The sequence below is a fragment of the Apium graveolens genome, chromosome 10 (genome assembly GCF_009905375.1).
Source record: "Apium graveolens cultivar Ventura chromosome 10, ASM990537v1, whole genome shotgun sequence".
NCBI classification, from domain to species: Eukaryota; Viridiplantae; Streptophyta; class Magnoliopsida; order Apiales; family Apiaceae; genus Apium; species Apium graveolens.
Window position 1 is genome coordinate 101,549,308 of NC_133656.1, and position 23,628 is coordinate 101,572,935.

Here is a 23,628-nt window from a genome sequence, read left to right on the forward strand (position 1 = left end):
GGAGTGTAGCAACACCCTCGAGGATTTATATACGAATATATATTTCCCCGAATATCTTGTGTTCCTCATTTTTATCGTTCCAAACACTATTCCTCTCAAGAACACGAAACCACTAACCGAGCACTAAATATTTTATCCGCTAAAGATTCGAAAGAATTTTTAATTTAGTGATTATCGTATTCAACCCCCCCTTCTACGATAATTCGGGACCTAACAATTGGTATCAGAGCTTACTGATTGATACACAAATCAGGATCCTGAAATTAATTTATTTTATTAATTTAATTTTACATAAATTTATTTTATAAATTTGATTTAGCATATTTATTTTATGAATTTAATTTAAGTGAGTTTATTATTTAAACTTGAATAAGTTTATTTTATGAACTTAATTTAAATAAATTTATTTTATAAATTTGACTTAAAATAATTTATTATTTAAATTTTAATAAATAAAAATTATTAATTTAAATTTATTTCGGATAGATTTGGGTGACATTTTCTCTGCCAGTTTGTTTTTTTTTGCGACGCATTAGCAGCCACTTTGTAAAGCTTGGTTCATTGTTTATATCAAGTGTTGAAGTGAACATGTAAATTGGCAGCTTCTGTTTATAAATCAAAAGTTTGGCAGCAAGCTGTGTTGTACAGAAATTGGCTAGGTATATTGAACTCACGCGCTTACAAAGGAACGACACTTCCACGCGCGAAAATTGAAATATCAGCAGCTACATATATTTGGCAACTGATGTACAGAATTGGCAGTCACGCGCGCGGAGTCTTCTGGATACCTTGTCGCCATACAGGGAATTTGTTGAAATAAAAACCAAGGCAAAAGCAAGAGGAGTACAGGGTAGTCGCCACACACACAGATAGTAGTGTTAAATTCTAAGGCAATTATGTACACTCCTGTGCACTCTAAGTCGCCGCACAAACTGATCGCCACAGCCGCTCCTTGAGTGACTCTGATCGCCATAGAAAGTTGTCGCCATATAACTTCTGTTGCGGTCTGTATATACCAATCAAGGCAGGTCACCATAGAGATCACTCAAACATTTTTGTTACCCAAAATTAATTTTTTTTTCTTCTGATTTATTTATTTTTCTGTAAAATTTAAATTTCTTAAAGTTAAATTTTTCTTAAATAATAATTTACATTTTATTTAATTTTTAAGAAAACTCAAAATTCTTGAAAATTAGATTTTATGTAAATATTTTTTTTTGATTAATTTATTTCTAAGAAAATTAGATAAATTTAAATTTCTTAAATTTAAATTTTTCTTAAATAATAATTTACATTTTATTTAATTTTTAAGAAAATTTGAAATTCTTGAAAATTAGATTTTATGTAAATATTTATTTTTGATTAATTTATTTTCTAAGAAAATTAAATATATTGGAAATTTAAATTTCTCTTAAATATTAAATTAAGGGTACTTAAGTGTTGGTAGACTCAGGATTCCTCCGAGCTTTTAAAGTGGATTTTAATCTTTTGAAGAAAACGAAGACCATGTGATATTCAGACGAAAAATTCCCGAATATGGAAATTACAGATAATGGTTTTCTTACTCCTATGGAATTGATTTCAAGACCTACAGACGAAAATTGTGGAACTTCCTCAAAGGCTTACTCCATAGGATACCACTGGGTTTTCAGACGCAGGGAATGAATGAAATTTTTACGGGTACAATTTCTCTCAGAGATTTTAAGACAACTCTATGATTCCAGATTATACAGTCACACAATGGTTTGTACCAATACTATATTTATCCGGGATCAATGAGATCATACAGGCAGGAATTATGGAGGTTAGAAAGAATAGTAATTGTGGAGGTCAGAGAGAATAGTGGGGACAGACAAATATCTCAGTTACATGCATTAAGGCTGGAACCTCGAGACAGAATGTAAGAGTTACTGATAGCTGAATCAGAAGAAGTTCAGGTAGAAGTACTTGAGGGACTGGACGTCAGGGCAGTGTTTCAATTGTCAGGGAAGTTTGGTCACATTAGATTCAGATAGAATACCGAAGTTATATCCAAGGATCAAGCCTATCTATTCTGAAGCAGAGATTCTTACAGATTCAGTTCAAGATGTGGTTACAGACTGAGGTTAGGACATAAACAAGATTTGATAGCTACAGTTATGACAAGACATATGTGTCAAGTAACTATCAGGGGTTTTGCTACAACAGAATAAGAAGCTTGACAAACAAGGATGAGTAGGGATTCAGTTGAAGAGCTGAGACAAAGGTGGAATGTTTTCTTAGGGAAGCAGCCAGTCAAAACTTATAGTGCACGGGAAAGAGTTGGGATGGATCAGATGACGAGAATAATGAATATCTTGCTTATATAGCAATCTCTGAAGATGGCCCAACTCACATATCTCAGGTTTCAATTTCTTGAACCACTGTAATATTTTGTTTTCAATATTCAATGTATGATAAGATCTTAGTGTTTAAATGTTTAACACTCGTACAAGCATGATAGCATCACACATAGATAATACTGAACTAGTTCACTAGATTATTCTCTGGTAACTAGGATTGATGTTTAACTTGTGCATGTTACTTTAGATGATCTTAAATATGTGTTTGAATACTTGTTGAACATGATTAATTGCTTTAGTGAGATAGATGTTTTCCAGCATATAAGACCTTTGTTAATACTTAATCTCTGTATCCTATTACATTGTGATTTATTCATTTGATCTGAATTGTTTGTTAAGATGTATTACTTTATAATTGGATTGAGATAACTAGATGAGATTCTTCAACAGGATTGGACTAGATAGAATTAGTGATTTATTTGTTAATTCTGTTTGTTCCATATCATGCCTATATTGCTTAATTCTTATGTGTAATGTTTCTGAATGAATGTCATGTATTTCTAATACAATGCTTGATTTTCTTTATTCCATGAATGCATCTCTTAGTACTTGCATTAATTATAGAAGAAGCATGTTTAGGATTATAATAGGGCAAAGACTGCTAGTCCTCCTTATGTAAGGTTGGAACTATTTTTCCCTAGCCTAGAGACAAATCTGTCAAGGGTATTAAAATGGAGAAAATGGTCAGTCAAAGATAAGAATTAGCATGATAAGGTTGTAGCTGTTGTTATCTCTGTTTATAATAATATTTCTAATCTATCTGGACCCTAACTGATAAGTTGGGTACCAAGAACTGTTAATCCATTTGTGAGTGCAGGACATAACAGGTCAATTGATTCATATGTATTCTTGGTAATTCATACTCAAGGCATATTATCAAAGAAAGAGCCTCACAATCAAATGTGATTAACAAAAGCTATTCCGTCAATAATCTTTGGAGATGACAGCAAATATTTTCATTACGGGACAAGCTATGCAGAAAAGAAATGTCATCATGGATTCAACAATTGCTATCACTGATAACAACTAATCATTGGAGTCATTGATAACAATTGAAGCAACTTCCTTGCTGGAGAATCAAGGCACAAATTCTCTTATCTGACAGTTCTGCATCAAAGGACAAAATGTCAATTCAATGAAGGATTAGTGTCCCATCTGAAGCAGGAAGATTGAGAAGCTTGCTCTTCTTAGAGTAAGGAAAGGAAATGCTCGTAGCTAGACTGGAAACTCTGAAAAGGTTAAGTATATGTTTCTACCATAAAGTTTCATCTGACAGAAGTTTAGCTATGGCATTAGAAGCTCTCACCCTTGAACATCAACTTAAGAAACTCTTTTGTGAAAAGTGTTTAGTGAGAAGACTGCCTCATCTGGAATTCAGAAGATGATAAATGTGAGGCATGTCAGAAAGAGGAGTCAAAGACAACATCACATCAAAGCAAAGATATACCTTAGTGATAGGGGTTGACTACTCTTATTAAACAAAGTTATTGTTCGTGCATTCTCAAGAAAAGACATCATAGATGGTGATTGATCATATCAAGAGATCAAACTGGAAGCAACTGTAGAGACATATTCAGCAATGGGAGCTCCGTGTCAGAATGGAGTGGTACAAAGGAAGAACTAGAACTTGATTAAAGCTACAAGGGAAATATCAAGCTAATCAAGACTTCCTAAATATCAAAGGGCTGGAGCAGTCAAAACAGTTTGCAACAAGTTAGATCAAGCCTTGATCTGGATGTATACATGAAGACCACTAATGAGTTAATGGCCAACAGAAGCAAACACTGGATAACCTCAAAGTGTTTGGAGTGAATGTTCTACAGTTAGGATATTTTTCATGGCTACTCAGTGGAGTCTACAACCTACAGGGCATTAGTGGTTGATCAACAGAAGATGATTGAAAGTCTAAGTGCATAGTTCAACAACTCCATGCTCCAAGCTGTTAAAGAATAAATTAATGGTATTGATGATTCATATCCAAGCAGTGGATTGGCTATGTTTAAAACAACTCATTATTTCAATGAAGCCAGTCAGCAAGGGTAAGGATTTTCAGGAAATCCCAGCAACAGCTTAGGGGGAGCAAAAGAAGGATCAACTAGTCAGACACAACACCACATTGAAAATTCATAGGACACAACAAGAACATATCTACTGAGACAAAGGGTTTGATATCAAGTCTATTCCCAGAGTCTAGTTCTTAAGTGATCCAGATGGTGGAGTAATGATTAGCAGGGCTACTGAGTGTGAATGATTATTTCTCAAGTTTTCTATCTGAAGAAGAAACTGAGAAAGTTACAGAAGCTCTGACAGATCCGGATTGATTGGGTGATTGTAAAGCAAGATGAACTCAATCAGTCAGCAAGCAGATTGTAGGGAAGGTGGTATCCAAACCAAATGACAACTTTGTAATTGGTACAAGGATAACCAGAAGTCAAACTGGATGACGATGGCATTGTTATGAGGGACAAGGCCAAACTGGATGCTAGGTTATTGTCAGGAAGCAGTATCTAACAGATAGCACCAGTGACGAGACTTGAGGATATTACGACATATCAGGCACCTGATGCACATTACACTTGGAATTGGACTCTAGTAGATGTGTACAAGTGCACTCCTGGTTGGTGAGTCAAAAGAGGAAGTCAATACAAAACAGTTCATGGACTTTGCAATAGCAGATCAATTGGACTCTGTATATCTCTTCTTCACAAGCTCACTTCAGGTTGGAATGAACTAGTATACTACTCAAGCAATCATCAAGGACATGGTATGGCACTCTAACTGAAGTTACAGTTTAAAATGAACTAGTAGAGTCATCATATTAATAACTCTCTTATCACTAGGCACAAACATGATGTTATATAGGTGCTCTGATATAATGATAATGTTATATGTTGGTCAACATTATTTGCTAAGTAATTGCAGAGTAGGTATGAAGGAGCATGTTGGAAAGGTTACAATTCTTTTTGGAATTACTTCAAGCAAGCCATTAGGATAATTCTTTTAGGAGCTCAAGCAAGCCAAAAGAACAATTCTTTTAGGAGCACAAGTAAACCAAAAGGATGAAGGCAATACAAGTAAGTTAAGGATCTTTTGAAGATGCAAAATTTGGAAGATTCTGAATGCCAAGAGTACTTACCAACAGAAACCACTAAAGCTTGATCAGTGCAACTCAGGTATAATGACAAGCTATAGAGGTATGATGAGTTCACTCTTTTACTCAAATGCTAATAGATAACATGTAATGTTCTCAAGATGCCAATGTGCAAGGTTCCAAGTGGATCCTAGAGAATCCAATCTTATAGCTATTAACAAGATTATTAGATATTTTAAGGGACTATCAACTCTTGGAGTAAAGTACCCTGAAGATATTATGCTTAACATGTTTGGCTATATAGATACAGATTATACAGGTTGTAAGAAAGACATGAGAAGCATCTCTAAAGCTGTCAACTCAAGTGACAGGAGAAGCATCTCAGGAAGCTGTCAACTTCATGGAAGAAAATTGATTTCTTGTTATGATGAGAAACAGCTTCAAATCTAACAACTCTGTGGAACACTCTATGACAAGGCACATTTATACCAGGTATCATCACTTTAGAGAGCATGTCATTTTAGTTAAAGAGTTACTGACGGAAACATTTATTAAATCACTTGATAAAGTTAATTTTTCAAGACTGGTTTGTAAGTGTGGGATATCATTCATTGCATATTAGTTGGAAATCCCATCTGTAAGGAATTCTTAATATAAGTTCACAAGTATTAAATCTTCAATATTTAAAGGACTTGTAAATTTATCAGTAATCCATACCTTGTACTTAGTGCTACTATCTTGATTATCATGATTACAATGTCAAGTATATTTATGGTAGTTAAGTATTATAGCAGTAAGTTTGAATGTTATTTTAATTGATTTAAATTATGACTGTAGACAATTCCATTCTATATCAGTCTCATAACTTAAATTATATTAAAATAGTATGCAACATAGTTATTTGTATCATGTACGAATAATTGTGGTACTTTTAGTATTAGTGATATTATTTAAAATTTTTGTTCTAAGTAATCAATGCTTATTTCTAAAATCACTAATATTGAAAGTTGAAGTACTTTCTAAGTTACGTGTATAAAACTCTCAATATTTTATATGCTTAGAAAGTATTTCTAAAATTACTAATTATCCAGAGAGTGATTTCCATGTATATAAGTCATATATCCTATTGGTGATCATTCAAGGATAATTATAAAAATATTTAAGTGCTATTATCTAACTCATAGATATTTAGTATTTATTTATTTATTATTTATTTTAGGTCATTTGGATTATGGAAATTGAAGCAATTCAATAATTTTATTTGCTCCATAATTCAAACTAACTTAAAATAAATAAGCAGCATGATTGATTGTAACTAAATCTATCAACAATTGATATCTAGTATATTGATTGTAACTTATGTGTTATAAGTTAATTATGAGATTTTGGTTTTAGTGAATTTAGCAATGCTTATATCTCAAGAATTCGCTGAAATCAAAATCATGATTGTAGCATGATTAGTTGTGTGCTAATTCTTGACTCATATCAGTCAATGATACTTAGTTAAGAGTTTAACTATGAACTAATTATGAAGTATTAGTATTTGCGACATTACTTAGAACTCCTCTAAGTAATCAATGTTTATCCTCAGTCACTTATACTAATATAAAAAGTGTAAAAATATATCTTAAAGTACAACTATGGTCAATGAGGATTTTGCTTTATTAGAAGTAACCATATGTTGTCAAGTTAAGAATAATTTTTATACTTATTTGCAAATTCCTAAACACTTTGATAATAGATTCAATAATCAATGGATCAAAGTATATGAGACTTAGAATATTTCTAAGATTGCAAACAAGTCAATGTTGGTTAATGTTGCTTTATTTATCGAACCAATATTGTTTGAGATATTACGGTTGTTAGGAATTAACAATTGTATGATATATGAAATTGAATGCTAATGTCTTTTTGATAGATAATTGGTATTTAATTCATTGATATCTTATTTTAATATTTAAAATAGGATGCAACATAATTATTGGTATCGAAAGTACTTGACAAGTATCAGTCGATGATATATTGTTAATATTTGTTGCAGATAATTGTGAGATTTCAAGTTCTAGTGAATTTATATGCTTTGCTATATCTGAAAGATTCACTACAATTTGAAATTAGCAGCATAGTTAGTCTTATTAAGAGTATTTATCAATAAACAATGTTGTTGGTAATAGTTTTATAAAGATAGATTATGGAGCTTTTGACATGAATGAGAATTGCTTAGACTTTACCCTAAGTGATCAATGCTTTTCTAAAAACTCATTCATATTAAAAGAAAAAATCTTTCTTTCTCTTCTTATTACTGCTAGGTCATCAGTCTGTGTCTTATCAAATCATTTATCTTTTTAGACATAAAAACAGACTTGTGCACTCGAACAGTTTTAAGAGAAAAATCAAACTTCTTTCTATATTGGTGATTGCTTATTTCATTAAAATCTTTTGAAATCACTAATTGTACATCATTTCTCTCAAAAGATTAAATGCATAATTTTCATTCATTATAGATCTTAAGTGCATTTTATCTCTATATTTCCATATGTTATGTGATGCAGGTTCAACCTCCAATGGCATTCTTTCATTTGACAGTCATGAGGTTGAAAACCCACAACTTATATCCCAGACTGTAAAGACAAACACAGAAACAGAACCAACCAACACTCTCTTACCACTAAAATGATGTATGAATGAGCGTGAGGGAGAAAGTGCCTTGGTGCACCACATAAGGAAGGTTCTGAAGTCAACCCAGCAGCTCTGTCTCCTACAAAGTTGAAATATATCAAAACTGAGACAACTGCTAGCTCCCATATATCTTCTCAAAAAGATGTAATGGCTGAAAAGGCACAAAACAATTACTCGATTCATCCTCTCAACAGGGCGCGTCTATTGAAATTCGCATGTCGGCCAGGGTATCCGATGTAGTGTCACCACCTCAAACATAAACAATTCTTGAAGCACAAGGAAAGGTTACACACACAAAGGATGAGTTGACGGAAACAAGAGTTTCGACCATTTTACGATCAGATTCGATTGTTCAAGGTTCTTTAATGGACCAATTGCCTTTACAGGTGTTAGGAAAGGATATTGATCTAATAGCCATATGTCAGTGGTCAGTGTCTACCTCCCCAGGACTAATAAACCTGGATGCATCTGCGAATAGTGGATCTGACATAGGTGCATATCGGCAACTTGTTGACAATGATTCAGATATTACCTGATGAGTCACAAGGAAATGTCTTCACAGAGATTAGAAGGAAACTTTGATCTTTATGCTAAATTTTTTGGATCATTGTCTACCTTCCCAGAGTTCAAATCTGGAACCCTAAAAGGGAAACTAGCAACTTGTATATTATGACTCAGATTCATCTGACGAGTCTAACAAGGATGGGGATTTGTGAACTCCCATTGCACCACCTGTGACCTCCTTAAGGATGGCTAAGGTGATTTTCCTTGCAGGTACAACTGGATTTTGGAGCTATGAGAGGAGTGATACACTTGTGAGAATGAGTGTAAACATGAGTAGAGAGAAGAGTGAAACACTTGTGAGGTACACAAAACAGAATCACACACTCACAGTGAGGAAGAAAGAGAAACACCATATCCCATTCCTTATCCCTAAACATGGTTCTTGATACTTCGGGTCTCGATTCTGTTTATGATTGGAACTTAACTCTTAGGAACCTAACATTTACAGATTGGATTAGAATACTTCGGGACCTTTGGGAGCTCACAATTGGTAACACTTGGTGATCTCACATTTGGGAGGTAAAAGGAGTTGGGAAGATTGGTGAACATGATGATCAACAGTGAAGTCATTCTTGCAGCATTTAAAGGGACATGGTTGATCAGAATCTGACTTGCTATTTCTTTTCCAACCAAGTGAAATATGAGAACTCCTTCAGACAACATCATACATTCCTTCTCTAAGGGGGAGATAAAAGCTTATATAATAGTTTGGAGGATTCCTCAACTAAGGGGGAGAAATAGCAGGGAGGAGAAAAAGGTAAAGCACATGTACATCATACAACATCAGAAGAAGTGGTTTAGTTCATTACTATTCTTCATAAGGGGAGAAGTTGTTTTCCAAAAGGGGAGTACCATTAGTTCTTATATGCGGATCCTATTGTATGGGAGAGGTGGTAGACGAAGGTGATCTCCTTTAAGTAGTTGATTCTCATAGGGGGAGAAGCAAGAGAGATATGCGCTTCTCAACAGAAAATGTGGTTATACAAAAGAAGCTGCTGATGATTACTTCAAGACTGAGAAGTATTATTTGGCAGAGATTTGAAGAACCAAGGAAATGAAGATGAAACTACTTGAAGATCAGTTCAGTGCTAGAGGAACAAGCATCTTTCATTTCGGTTACTCAAGATATCTGGAAATGCAGTATTTGATCCATAAAACCAGTAGCATTATTTACAAGTCCTGGTACATTACCTTTTCTAGTTGTTAGTTGAGTTATCCTCTCTATTTAATTTGTTTGTTAAGTTTAACAATCAAATAGGGGGAGATTGTTGGTGAGACTGTATAGCTGTATGAACATATACGTGATAACTCAATACAATAACAACACTAGAATATGACAGGTTAATAATACTACGTCTACACAAGAAATCAGGAAGAATGAAGATAAGGCAAATACGAAGAATCAGAAGATTATAAGAAAGCCTGAAGTCTGTCTACAGGTCACTGAAAGAAGTTCATTAATATGATCATGCCTCAGTGAAGAACAAAGGTTAAAGACTTTTAGGATTTCAGAAATATTGAACATTCAATATACAAGTGCTACCGGAAGATTTCAGTGTATTGGCATTGATTAAAGATAGACAGTGTTCGAAGCATAAGAATCTGAAAAATTGAAGACAGGGTAGAGACAGAGGTTAATGAAGATGTTGTCTAGAGTACCAGAAAGGATTCCAGTGAAAGTACAATTGTTTATTGACAGTCAGTGTCTGAAGCAATAAAGTTGAGGCAAGCTTAACAATGTAATCAAGGCTATAATACGAAGACCTGAATCGGGGTTAGTCGTCTGTGAACCAGACCAGTTGCACTAGGCGTCAACAGCTCGTGAAAGGAATCTGGGTATTATTTATAGAAGGATTGTTAAGTTGAGGAACGTACTTTGATTGAATGTGTATATGATAAAGTACGAGAAGAGGTGCGTGGGGTATACAGCTCAACAGCTCAGGGGACTGGCGAAGCTCAAAGTTTAATTGTTAAATTAAATAAATTATTTATGGACTTTCATATAATTTATTTAATAAACTTAAAATGATTTATCTTATAAACTTTAAATAAGTTTATTTTATAAATCTAAATTAGTTTATTTATATAAGTTATATTTAAGTTTATTTTATAAATTAATTTAATTACAATTTAAACTTAAAAAGAAAAAGAAAAAGAAACAAAAAGAAAACAAAAAAAAAGAAAAGATAAAAGATAAACAAAAAGAAAACAAAACAAAAAAAAGGAAAAAGAGAATAAACAAGAAATGAAAAAAGTGTACAGGTTGGTTTTGATTAACCAAGTACATACATGTACTGGTTAATAAACTTGTCGCCACAGAAGGTGACTTGTTTTTTAACTAAGTACATGAACATGTACTTGGAGTTAATAAGTCCTGTCGCCATAGAGATTAACTCCCTCCCCCCTTTGTCGCCACACAGTCTGTCTCCACAGGGGAGTTAGATTAATAAAAATCAAATATTGTTGTACTAGTATACAAGTTATCACCACAGAGCTCCTGTCGCTACAGAGTAAAGAAGTTGTCGCCACAGGGCTCCTCTCTCCTCAGCCATAAATTATTGGATAAATTCTACACAATTACAGCAGAAGAGATTCAACCATTCATTCTGTATTATTTTTTGTTCATCCTCTCTCCCAAGAGAGTAATGAAAATGGCAGCGGAGATTTACAGAGGAGTTCAAGCTACTTGAATATCCGTTTAACTTCTCACCGGAGTAACGTTATAATTCCCGATTTAATTCTTGTATATTCTTAGGGGCATTATAATCGTTACCTAGTAATTAAATCCTAGTACAAACAAAAGCTAAATTATTGTATAGGATTTGATTTGTAAATCTTTGTAGTAGCTAGGAACTTTGTTGTTCTTAGATTGTAGCCGGTTAATTTATTTACCGGAGTGTAGCAACACCCTCGAGGATTTATATACGAATATATATTTCCCCGAATATCTTGTGTTCCTCATTTTTATCGTTCCAAATACTATTCCTCTCAAAAATACGAAACCACTAACGGAGCACTAAATATTTTATCCGCTAAAGATTCAATTTTTTTTTAATTTAGTGATTATCGTATTAAACCCCCCTTCTACGATAAATCGGGACCTAACAATAATCTCCCCCAACTTGTTCATTATGAAATTATGCACAAGTTCTGATTGATGATGTCAAAACTTTATCTAAATGTAGAAACCAATCTTCCCATCTGATCTTCTTTTGTGAATTGTATTTAGATTTACTCTTCCTTCTCCCCTATCAAGAAAAGAATATTATTATCTGGCAACATCCATTAGCTGTTTTGGTATTTAGATATATTCTCCCCCCTTTTTGATATTATCTTCAGAAAGAAAGATCCAGCTAGATGCATATTGTTCAAGCTTTTGTCAATGTTCATTTAGAACACTATCAGCAGCTTCAAGCTTTAGTGAAGTCTGTAGTGATGAGTTTATCAAGTAGAATAGAATAGGAAATTCCTAAGCTATCTGTTCCTTTGAATAAGTAGTCTCACTACTTCTCACTGCATTAGCCTCATGACCTTTAAGAGTCAGAGTAACCTCACAAGAATTTCTAAATCCAGACACTCATCTACCTCTCTTTTTTCAAGAAAGGATCCTGCCTCTCTTATTTTCTGTTATTCTCTCAATCTTTTCTCACATTCTCACATGAAAGGCTCAATTGTTGTTTGTCCTACAAAAATAAGAGATGGCTGAGAAGAGTTAATCTGTGATCATATGATTAGGGGAAATCTATATAGGTCTAATCATACTCATTCACCAGAAGAGTGAGTGCATAAACATCTGTGACTAGGGTCACAGTTTGACTCACAGATTGCTCTGTGGTTATGACAGTGTGTTGTCCTCCACTTATAGTGGGAACCTCCAATTGAATTGGAGGGGATTTGACTGGGTTACTGCCATGTGCACCAGCATCAAACCCTTGTATGTCTTGCAACATATTGGCACTTGAATGTGCTATGCTTGCCTTTCTCATGACATTGTCATAGGCAATTGTACTTCTAGCTCCCCCTCAAGAGTACTACCCTCAAACCTATCAGTCTGTTAAGACTGTTTTGCACATGAAAGTGCATTAGTGATATTAAAAAAATGATAAGTTTCCATGTTTGTGATACCAGTTTCTTTTTCTCAAACAACAAAACAACTGAAGAACATTCTGGGGATTTTGTCCTTTTGTAAAATAGGTTCCTTTTGAGAGTTACCTGAGTGGGATTGTGTTTGAGTTTATGTTTGTGTTGCTGTGCCTGGGTAAACTGCAGTTTGGTTTTAAAATGTTTTAGCTGCAGTTTTAGCACTAATACCTGTGAATTGATTATTTGAATTCCCTGTTGATGTCTTGTATTAGACATGTAATGTATTGAACAAATGTATATTTTTGGAGTTTCATTAGACAAATACATTGTAAGATATTTTAGTTGCAAGCATTATTGCAGAGAAGACAAAATTCAATACAAATATATAAGCACATAGAAATCATTACACAAACAAGAGAATGCTTAGAGAAGAATTTGGATTTTCATTAATAATGGAAATAGAGTACATTAAGACATAGATTCAACAAGTAAATACTAATCCTAACTACTCTAGTTGGGGCTTCTTCTTCTCTGCCTCCAACCTCCTTGCCCTACGCTGATAAGCTCTTGACATGGAGTGTGCAAGAGAAATGATTCTCTCCTGCAACTCCAAAGCAGCTTGGCGTTCCTGCTCGAGAGAGACTTCCATCTCAAAGAAAAGGATGCTGAGTTGATCATCCCATGAGAGTTCATCATAGATCTCTCTTGGAATATCAAAGGGGCTACAAACAACCCCATGAGACGGACACAGAGTCCGAAAGGATCAAAGTAAACTTGATCTTCGTCTAAATGATGAACATGCTGATAAGCTCTATGAATAAGTCTGTAAAAGACCGGGGCATCCATTTGAGTGAGAGAAAGATGAACAGGAGGTGAGTTTGAAATCAGATGTTTGTTGAGAATAGGAGAGTGATGAATGATAAAGAGTGAAGCGTTTTAATTTATAGAGGGAGTAAAAATAGAAACTAATAGACTTTTGAGTTGCCCGGATAATAAGAGTAATAATCACATAAGCACATTTGACAGTTAGAAAAGACTAGTTACTATTCCCCATGCAAGTACTCAAGAATATTAGTTCACTATTTAGAATAACTGTTCCCCATGCAAATAAACAAGTACTTTCTACATAAGAGTAATTACTCCTATCAGCATATAGTCAAATAATTTAACCACTATCAGCATACTCAAAACAACACAAATAATGTACTAGTCTACCAACATTAGACTAACCTATTTTCACATAAACAAGAAATCACATGAGTATGTAAATGTGTCAATAAGTCTGAGAAATTAGAGACAAAGTATGTCAAAAGTATTTTTCTGAACAGAATTTATGAATTAAATTTGTTCAGTTTTTCATACTTTTTGCTTCTTTTGATCCGTTATTTATTAACTTCATATACTGAGGATATGAAGTAATAAATATTCAGTTTTCTTAGAATTTTTAAAAAAAAATCAAGTTCAAATTAATCGAGAAGTCTGGGTATTTATAGTGAAAGTAGATGACTTGTCGAGAACTCAAAAATAGACATTTGGAGTTGCCTATCGAGAAGTCATTTTGAGAAATGAAGTACATGTCGAGAAGTTATTTTAAATCACTCTTATAGAGAACTCAAACTTGACTTATCGAAATGTCAAATAAATACCCAGTTTGTCCCCAAAAATGGACTGAACTAATTCTAATTTTTACTTCAATAAATTTAAAATAAAATTAGAATGCATTTTCCAAAAGTATTTTACCAAAATAATTTATCAATATAAATTATCTCAGTTCTTAGTTATTGATAAGTTAAAGTTTGTACTTATAGAGAACTCTATGAATGAATACAACTAGAGACATCTATAAGGACTTATCAATAAGTCATTTTGAACCAATCGAGAATTCATTTGAGAAGTCAGTAAGTTGACTTATCGAAGACTCACTCGAGAAGTCCTAAATTGACTTGTCGAGAAGTCATTCTATACTTATCGAGAACTCAGTTCTCTAGATACTTTTGGGTATTGTAATTCTGCCTTGAGTTAATTTTACATATTTAGGATGTAAATTAACACCTAAGCAGTTTACTCAGAATTTGAAAAATTCCAAGTTAAATGAATTTGAAAGACAAATATACAGAGATTTCTGAAATATTTATAATTCATATTTCAGTTAATTTCCAATTTAATCAAATTAATTTTGATTTACTGGAGATTTATCTGCTGCACAACATTAGCTGAGTTCTTGCCTTACGATGAAGAATTAAGCATTCCAATTTCACTTACAAGTCTAGTGAAAGTTGCTTCATCCAAAGGTTTAGTAAAAATGTCAGCTAGTTATTTTTCTGTTGGTACAAAAATAAGCTCAATGGTACCATTAGTAGCATGTTCTCTAATGAAATAGTACCTCACATCAATGTGCTTTATCCTAGAATGATTAACTGGATTAGCTACTATAGATATAGCACTAGTATTGTCACACATGATAGGAATTTTGTGTAAAACTAAGCCATAATCCATTAGCTGATTTCTAATCCAAAGCACTTGAGCACAACAACTCCCTGCAGCTATGTATTCAGCTTCAGCTGTAGAAGTTGATACAGATTGTTGTTTCTTACTATAGCAGGATACAAGTCTTTGTCCAAGAAATTGACAGCTTCCACTGGTACTCTTTCTGTCAACCCTGCATCCAGCAAAATCTGCATCTGTGTATCCAACAACTTCAAAACCAGTTCCCTTAGGACACCATAATCCCAAGTTTGGAGTTCCTTTTAAATATCTGAAAATCCTCTTTACAGCTATCAAATGTAATTCTTTTGGATTGGCTTGAAATCTTGCACATAGACATGTTGCAAACATGATGTCTGGTCTGCTTGTTGTTATTTAAAGCAATGATCCAATCATCCTCTGTAGCTTGAGATGTCTATATTCTTGCCCTTTTTATCTTCATCCAACTTTGATGCACTAGATATAGGTGTAGATGCAGGTGAACAATCAACCATTCCAAACCTTTTCAAAAGATCCTTGACATATTTAGTTTGGCTGATGAAGATACCATCACTTCTTTGGTTGACTTGAAGTCGAAGGAAGTAACTTAGTTCCCCCATCATACTCATTTCATATTCACTTTGCATAAGCTTGGAGAATCTTTGGCATAACTTTTCATTAGTAGAACCAAAGATGATATCATCTACATAGATCTGAACTAGGATCATATCTTCACCATATTTCTTATAGAAGAGAGTCTTGTCTATGGTTCCTCTAGTAAAACCATGCTTCAATAGAAAATCTGATAGTGTGTCATACCAAGATCTAGGTGCCTGTTTTAGTCCATATAGAGCCTTGAGTAACTTATACACAAAGTTGGGAAATTATGGATCCTCAAAGCCAGGAGGTTGTTGCACATAAACTTTTTCTTCTAGCTCACCATTCAGAAAGGCACTTTTGACATCCATTTGATACACTTTAAAATTTGAATATGTAGCAAATGCTAGAAAAATTCTTATAGCTTCAAGTCTTGCAACAGGAGCAAAAGTTTCATCATAATCAATCCCTTCTTATTGTGAGTAGCCTTTTACAACCAACCTTGCTTTGTTTCTGGTAACAATGCCATTTTCATCCATTTTATTCCTGAACTCCCATTTTGTTCTAATAATGCTTCTGTTCTTTGGTGCAAGAACTAACTTCCAGACTTTGCTTCTTTCAAACTGATTCAGCTCTTCCTACATGGCATATATCCAGTCAGGATCCAGCAGAGCTTCATCAATTTTCTTAGGCTCTACTTAAGACAGAAAACATACATGTAGGCACTCATTAGCAGTTGCACTTCTAGTCCTCACACCAGCAGTAGGATCACCAATAATTGCTTCTCTGGTATGACTTCTATCCCACTTCTTAGTGTGAGTTTGTTGACTTGTGTCTTCATTATTTTCGCCATTATTGGTATGACTGGTAGATCCTTCTTCTCTTTCTTCCACTGAGTTTGTGCCATCAAGTTCAGGTGTTTGAGATGATCTTCCATTACTATGATTTTCCTGTTCAGTAGACTCTTCATTCATCATTTGTTGTGCATTGACTTCATCTTCTCCATCAGAATCACTATCAATGTTGAGGTTTTAAAATGTAAGGGTTTCAGCTTCTTTATCATAAAGGCATTCCAAGCCTTGACACTTGTTATTATCAAAGGTCACATCTGTGCTTTCCATAATCTTATTTTGATTAATCACATAGACTTTGAAGGTTGTTCTTTCCAGTGAATATCCCAGAAAAATTGCTTCAAAGACCTTTGAGTCAAATTTTCCCACATATTCAGAATTGTCTTTCAAAATGTAACACTTGCTTTCAAACACATGAAGATGCTTTACAGTAGGCTTTTTCTTGGACATGATTGAGTAGGGTGACTTTCCATGTGCCTTGTTAATGAGATATCTGTTCTGAGTATAACATGTAGTGTTGACAGCCTTTTCCCAGAAACTTGTTGGCAACTTGGCATCTTGCAGCATTGTTCTAGCATCTTCAACCAATGTTCTGTTCTTTCTTTCAACTACTCCATTTTGTTGAGGTGTCCTGGCAGCTGAAAATTCTTGAACAATGCCTTTACCTTTGCAGAATTCACTTAATGTAGCATTTCTGAATTCTGTTCCATTGTCACTTCTCAATCTTTTTACACAATTTAAATCTTCAGCCTGCTTTTCTATCTTATTGATGTGCTCAATTATGATATGTGGAGTTTCATCTTTAGAGTACATGAACTCTACCCAAGTGTATCTTGAGAAATCATCCACCATCACAAGTGCATATATGCTCCTTGAAATTGATAAGACATTTACTGGTCCAAACAAGTCCATGTGAATAAGTTGCAAGGGTGCACTAATAGAATTCACAGTTTTTGACTTGTGACTAGATCTTTTCATCTTTCCTTTCTGACATGCTTCACATACTTCAACTTGAGAAAACTTCAGCTTGGGCATGTCTCTTACTAACTCCTTTTTGACTAAGTTGTTTATTGCCTTGAAATTCAAGTGAGACAACTTCTTATGCCATAGCTTGTTTTATTCTTCCGATGCCTTGGTGTAGAAGCAGCAAATACCATCCTTATTTGTTGAGTCCAAGTCTGTAACAAACAAGCTTCCTTTCCTTGCTCCTTTTAGAGCAATTTCACCAGTTTTCTTGCTGATAAAGGTGCATTCTTCTTTGTTGAATAAAACTTCAAAGCCTTTGTCTGCAAATTGGCTAAAACTGAGAAGATTCACCTCAAGACCAGCTACCAGTGCTACATCATCAATGACAATATTTTCAGAAACATTCTTGCCATATCCCATTGTGAATCCTTTGCTGTTATCTCCAAAGGTCACCAATGGGCCAACTTTCTCCTCGAACTATGATAGCAGGGCATTATCACCTGTCATATGTCCGGAACATCCACTATCAATGATCCATGTGACTTTCTTCACTTTGCCCTGCACACAATGAGATTTAGGTGTGTTTAGTAACCCAAGCAGTGTTGGGTACTTTCTTCTTGTTAACTGATTTAGCAGAAGTAGAGTGATTTATTTCAGATAAAATAGAGTTCAATGATTGTTGTGCATTTTCCCTTTCTAATGTAGACTCAATTTGTGTTTCCTTTAGGTCTACTCTCAATTTGTGACAACTCTTCATCACTTTTAAGTTGCAAGGGATGCAATCAAACTTATCACAGAATGAGTAAGGATCATCTAAATCTGCTTCATTGTATTTGCAAGTTCTTTCAGTTGGCTTACTAACACCCTTTTTACAAAGATGAGTTAGATGATTTGTAGAACTACATATTCCACACTTCTTGCCAAGAATATCTGTAATATAGTCCATATTATTGCTTTTGTTTTTCCCCATTCTTCCACTTCTATTTTTCTTCTTCTTACTTGCATCTTCAATCTTGGTTTCTTTGACAAGAGTTTTGGTACTTTGGTTGTCCATAAGATTTTCTTCAGCCTTGGAAGATTGAATTGAATCTGCATTCTTCTTCTCATTATCCTCATCTACAATTTCTTGCTTGATAATCAATTCTTCTTCACTGAAGTTTACCTCACAAGTCTTAAATACTGGTGACTCAACATTTTTCAGTATTGCTGGAACATTTTCACTCTTTGTTGCTTTTCCTCTGTCACCAGTGTTTTTCTTCTTGTTGTTTAAGGCATTATAATCAAGACCAATGGCAATTTTTGAACATGGTTTGTTTTTCTCATGGTACTGACCAACCAATTCAGATGCATTCTTGAAGGACTTCAACTTTACTTCACTTTTCTCCAGTTTTTCTCTTAGCACAGCCTCAATCTCATTTGCACACTTCAGCTTGTTTTTCAGATAGCCATTTTCTTGTTTCAAGGCTTCAAGCTCCACTATCAACAATTCAGCTTCTTGTTTTTCACTTTCAAGCTTCTCATTTAACCTTGTTAATCTGCTAACTTCTTCATTAGCAGCAACCATGTTTGTATGAATGTGAAACATTTCTGTGCTCATTTTTTCAACAGTTTCCTTATATTGATTCACATTTAAATCAGTGGAGGTAAGAGTTGGTACCTGTGAGTTAGATGAGGATGATTCTCCTTGCTCCAAGGCCATGAGTGCATAGTTTCCAAGTTCTTCATCTTCATCATTTTCAGAATCATCCCAACTTTTACCTTCTGCAATATAAGCTTTGTTTTGCTGTTTCTTCAGAAGAGCTTCATACTTTGCTTCAAGTTCAAGATAAGCCTTATCTTTTTTTGCCTTCTTATGTTTCCTGCATTCTATAGCAAAGTGGCCTAGTTCATCACAGCTGAAGCACCTTATATTAGATCTGTCAATAGTCCAGTTTTGTAACCACTTTTGCTATCAGAATTATACTTCCCTTTCTCTTTCCAGCTGCTGTCTTTGTTGAAAGACTGTCCTTTACTTTTGAAGTATCTTGGCTTCCTTACTCTAATGTTAGAGAATTTTCTAGCCAGATAGGCCATTGACTGATCTAGCTCATCCAGTTCTTCAAGAGTGTAGAACTCATCCTTTTCAAATTCTAGTATGACTTTCTCCTGTGAATTAATTGTTCTCTGCTCACTTGTTGAGGCAACTGAGATATGAGATCTGGGTTCATCATTGGATGTTTGGCCTTCATTTACTATTAAAACACTTGAACCATCTACAACATGTCCTTGGCCAGATCTCAATGATTACCTTTGAATCATCTCTAGTTCATAGGTTTTGAGAATTCCATATAGAACTTCCAGAGTTATCCTGCTCAAGTCTCTCCCTTCCCTGATTACTGAGATTTTCTGTTCCAAATGATCAAGAAGAGTAAGAAAGAACTTTAGATTCAACTCTTCAGCTTCATAGTACTTGTCATGAAGCTGCAAGTCATTTATCAGCTTATTAAATCTTTCAAACACTTCAGTAATGCTTCACTTGGGCTTAGCCATGAAACCCTCATATTATGAAATCAGTATCCTTCATTGATTAGATCTAACTTCCTCAGTTCCTTCACATAGTATTTCAATCTTCTCCCATATTTGCTTAGCAGTGTCACAGTTGACAATGTTTTTGTACATCACATTGTCAAGTGACTCAATCAATATCAATTGTAAGCTGCTTTCCAGGGAGACTTTCTCCTTTTCAGGGTCAGAATACTCAGCTGGATCTTTAGGAGCATAATGAGCTGGTATGACCATGTCTCCATCTGTAGATTCCTCATCTCTTACCATAAGAGTAAAGGGTCCATTCTTCAGAATCTGAACATAGAGTGGATTGGCCATCTTGATAAACAACATCATTTTCTTTTTCCAAAGAGTGTAGTTAGCTTTGTCAAAGATAGGAATTTTGATGCTACTGATTTTTTGTGTATTCATTCTTCCAAGATCTTGAATATGTTTTCTTTCAGATTTTGCTCTAATACCACTTGTTAAGTAATGAATCACATACAAAGGGGGGTGAATGTGTTTTTCTGATTTTAGGCTTTTTTGGAAAGATAATGGTTGAACAAAGTAAATTAAATCTTGTATAGAAAAGTGTTCATGCAGAAATTAAACTTGCACAAAATATAGAACACAATTCTTCAAAACTCACTTAATTTTTGTATTAAAAATTAAGATGTTTTGCTACAAAATTTCTAAGCTCTTTGAAGTTAAAAAGCTCAGCTTCTTCTCGAGAGTGTTACAATAATTTTTTTGATCTAAATTGTTACTTCTAACTAGAGGACCAGTGTTAACTTTATAGCTCAGTTAACTGCTGGTTTACACAGTGGATAATAAACATGCTATTAGCTTTTCTAAACTGTCACTTGTCATTTCTATTTATAGAAAAGCAAATCTTCCATTTTTGGCTTAGCATATCTTTAGCATCCCGTGTTTACTTTAATCTTCCTCTGTCAGTTAATCTTTTCCATTAATCCTGCACACACTTCAAGCTGCTTTTTGTAGACTTGTCAATCCACCTGTTGGATTGTTTGTTGATTGTTTATCTTGGATATTAAACTGATCTGTAATTCTGTACTTTGAGACTGTACCTCGAGATCTCCAGTTTGAATTAATAGAACACTTGATATCTAGATAAGTACAAAGGCTTATCGAGATCTCTAGTACTCCATATTGAGTTTGGCTTGTAGAGGTCTTCATCTCATCGAGATCTTTAGTCTTCATAACTTCACTTGACTTGTAGATATCTTTGAGTTCTCGAATGGATATAGACTTGTCGATAACTCTGAGTTCTCTAGTGAAAGAATGACTTGTAGATATCTTTTTGAGTTCTCGAGTAGCTTTCCTGACTTCTCTACTCCCGGTGGATATTGCTTATCCATTGAGTAGATATATAGCTCATCCATCGTGTAGATATATAGCTTATCCGTCGAGTAGATATTGCTCATCCGTCGAGTAGATGTTGTCCATCCATCGAGTAGATATATAGCTCATCCGTCGAGTAGATATTGCTCATCCGTCGAGTAGATATTGTTTATCCGTCGGTACTCTCTGGAGTTTGAATGACTTCTTGTTAAGTTATTCTGGAGTTCTCGAATGACTTCTCTATAACATTAAATCTGTGACTTGTAGAGATCTTGACTTAGAACATTTTTCTCCCAAACAGATTTATTCAACTCCAAGCTTCTTCAAAATTCTTCGGAGACATGATCTTCCTGATCTTCTTCCAGATAGAATCCTTAGGCTTGATACTGTTTTAGGAAAAAGACTCCAGTCTGCTCCTTTGCATTTTTATAGACTTTAAGTTTTACAAGTACAAAATACAAATTTAGAAAACAATACAACTAACTTAGGGTTGGCCCCAAGCTTAACTGATTACTGAAAATAACTATTCATTAATCTTCTACTCAGATCATAGATGCTAATGACATTGTTAGCTCCAAAAATCTTTGACATCATCTATTATATATTACAGTATCATATAAAATCCATTCTAAAAGTATGCATTTCAGTACAGTTCGTTAACATGTACCGTGGTATCAAGATGAGAATATACTAAAAAAATCCAGAAATTCTTAAATAAAAGAAACATTATATAATTTCGATATAAAAATGAGACGCGATTTGGTTTAATGTTTATATAGTTAAACTAAAGCGCAATACAATAAGGTTAACAAAAAATTGTAGACATAACTATGCTTTATGTGTTTAACGACACTGTAAACTCATTATTTGGAATAAACGTACTATATTCTTCACGGGGTAACTATTTTACAAAGTGATCTAAACATATAGACTGTAAAAAATTTATTCCTTAAGATTTTAAATTGGAAACAATATTAAGTTTGACCTAATGTGGGTAATTTGATTGAATAAAAATATAATATTTTACAACTCTAAACATAGTGTTTGGTAAGCATTCTTTAAAGAAACTTCTCAACATGATGAGATAATCAGCAACTTCGAGTAACATGATTGTTAAAATCAGATAAACTAAGAGAAATTAATAACTATCAATATGTTATTCTAAATTTTGGTAACTGTTTAATAACTATCAATAAGTTATTATAAACTCAAGAAAACTACCCCAAACCTGTTGGACATACTCATATATATATATATATATATATCTTTGGGTGTTTATTTACATTTTGATGTATTCTAAATCTTATAAAATGACTTCACGAAGAGAAAAGAGGAAGAGATGGCCAGGCATAAAGAATGTAGCGGAGCAAGACTTGCATAATCTGGCTATAAAGTGCGCAAAATACAATAATGATATGGAAGAAGCAAAAGTTTTCTAGTCAGAGATGTATGCTACAATGGAAAACAGGAAGTCTGAATTGTTTGCTCGTTCTGTTGGCCTTGAGGAACAATTCAAGTAAAAGATGTAAATGTGTATCTGATTTTATGATTTACATTGCTTTATGATACAAATCCTATAACATTAGTTTCAATATTTTACAGCGAATTAGAAGATACTCTGAAGAATGGATCAAGGAAAAAACATGGTGAGTCTTCACAAAGTAGTACTGAAATTTCACATTCTTATACGGGGAATTCACTCAGATTCCTAGGTGATACGTCTACGTCTCTATTTGGTCATGAGAAGAACTTCAAACAGAACACAGAAGAAATGATAAGTGCATTCCAAAAGTTTGGAGATGGGTGGAAAAACATCTTAATAATTTGAATGATCGTGTTGATATGTTGATTGAAGAAAGTGGAAAGCTTCGCGTACTATTAAATGATTATACTCGAAATATATAAATTATGTTGCAGTTGATTTCCTGTGATGATATATTGTAATAGTTCAAGTTGGAGAAGTGTAATAAACGCTTTTATGCAAAACACTTAAATATTAATGATTGTTTATATTGGATTACTATCATGTTATATTTACTGTAGATGCTTAAAATGATATATTGCCATT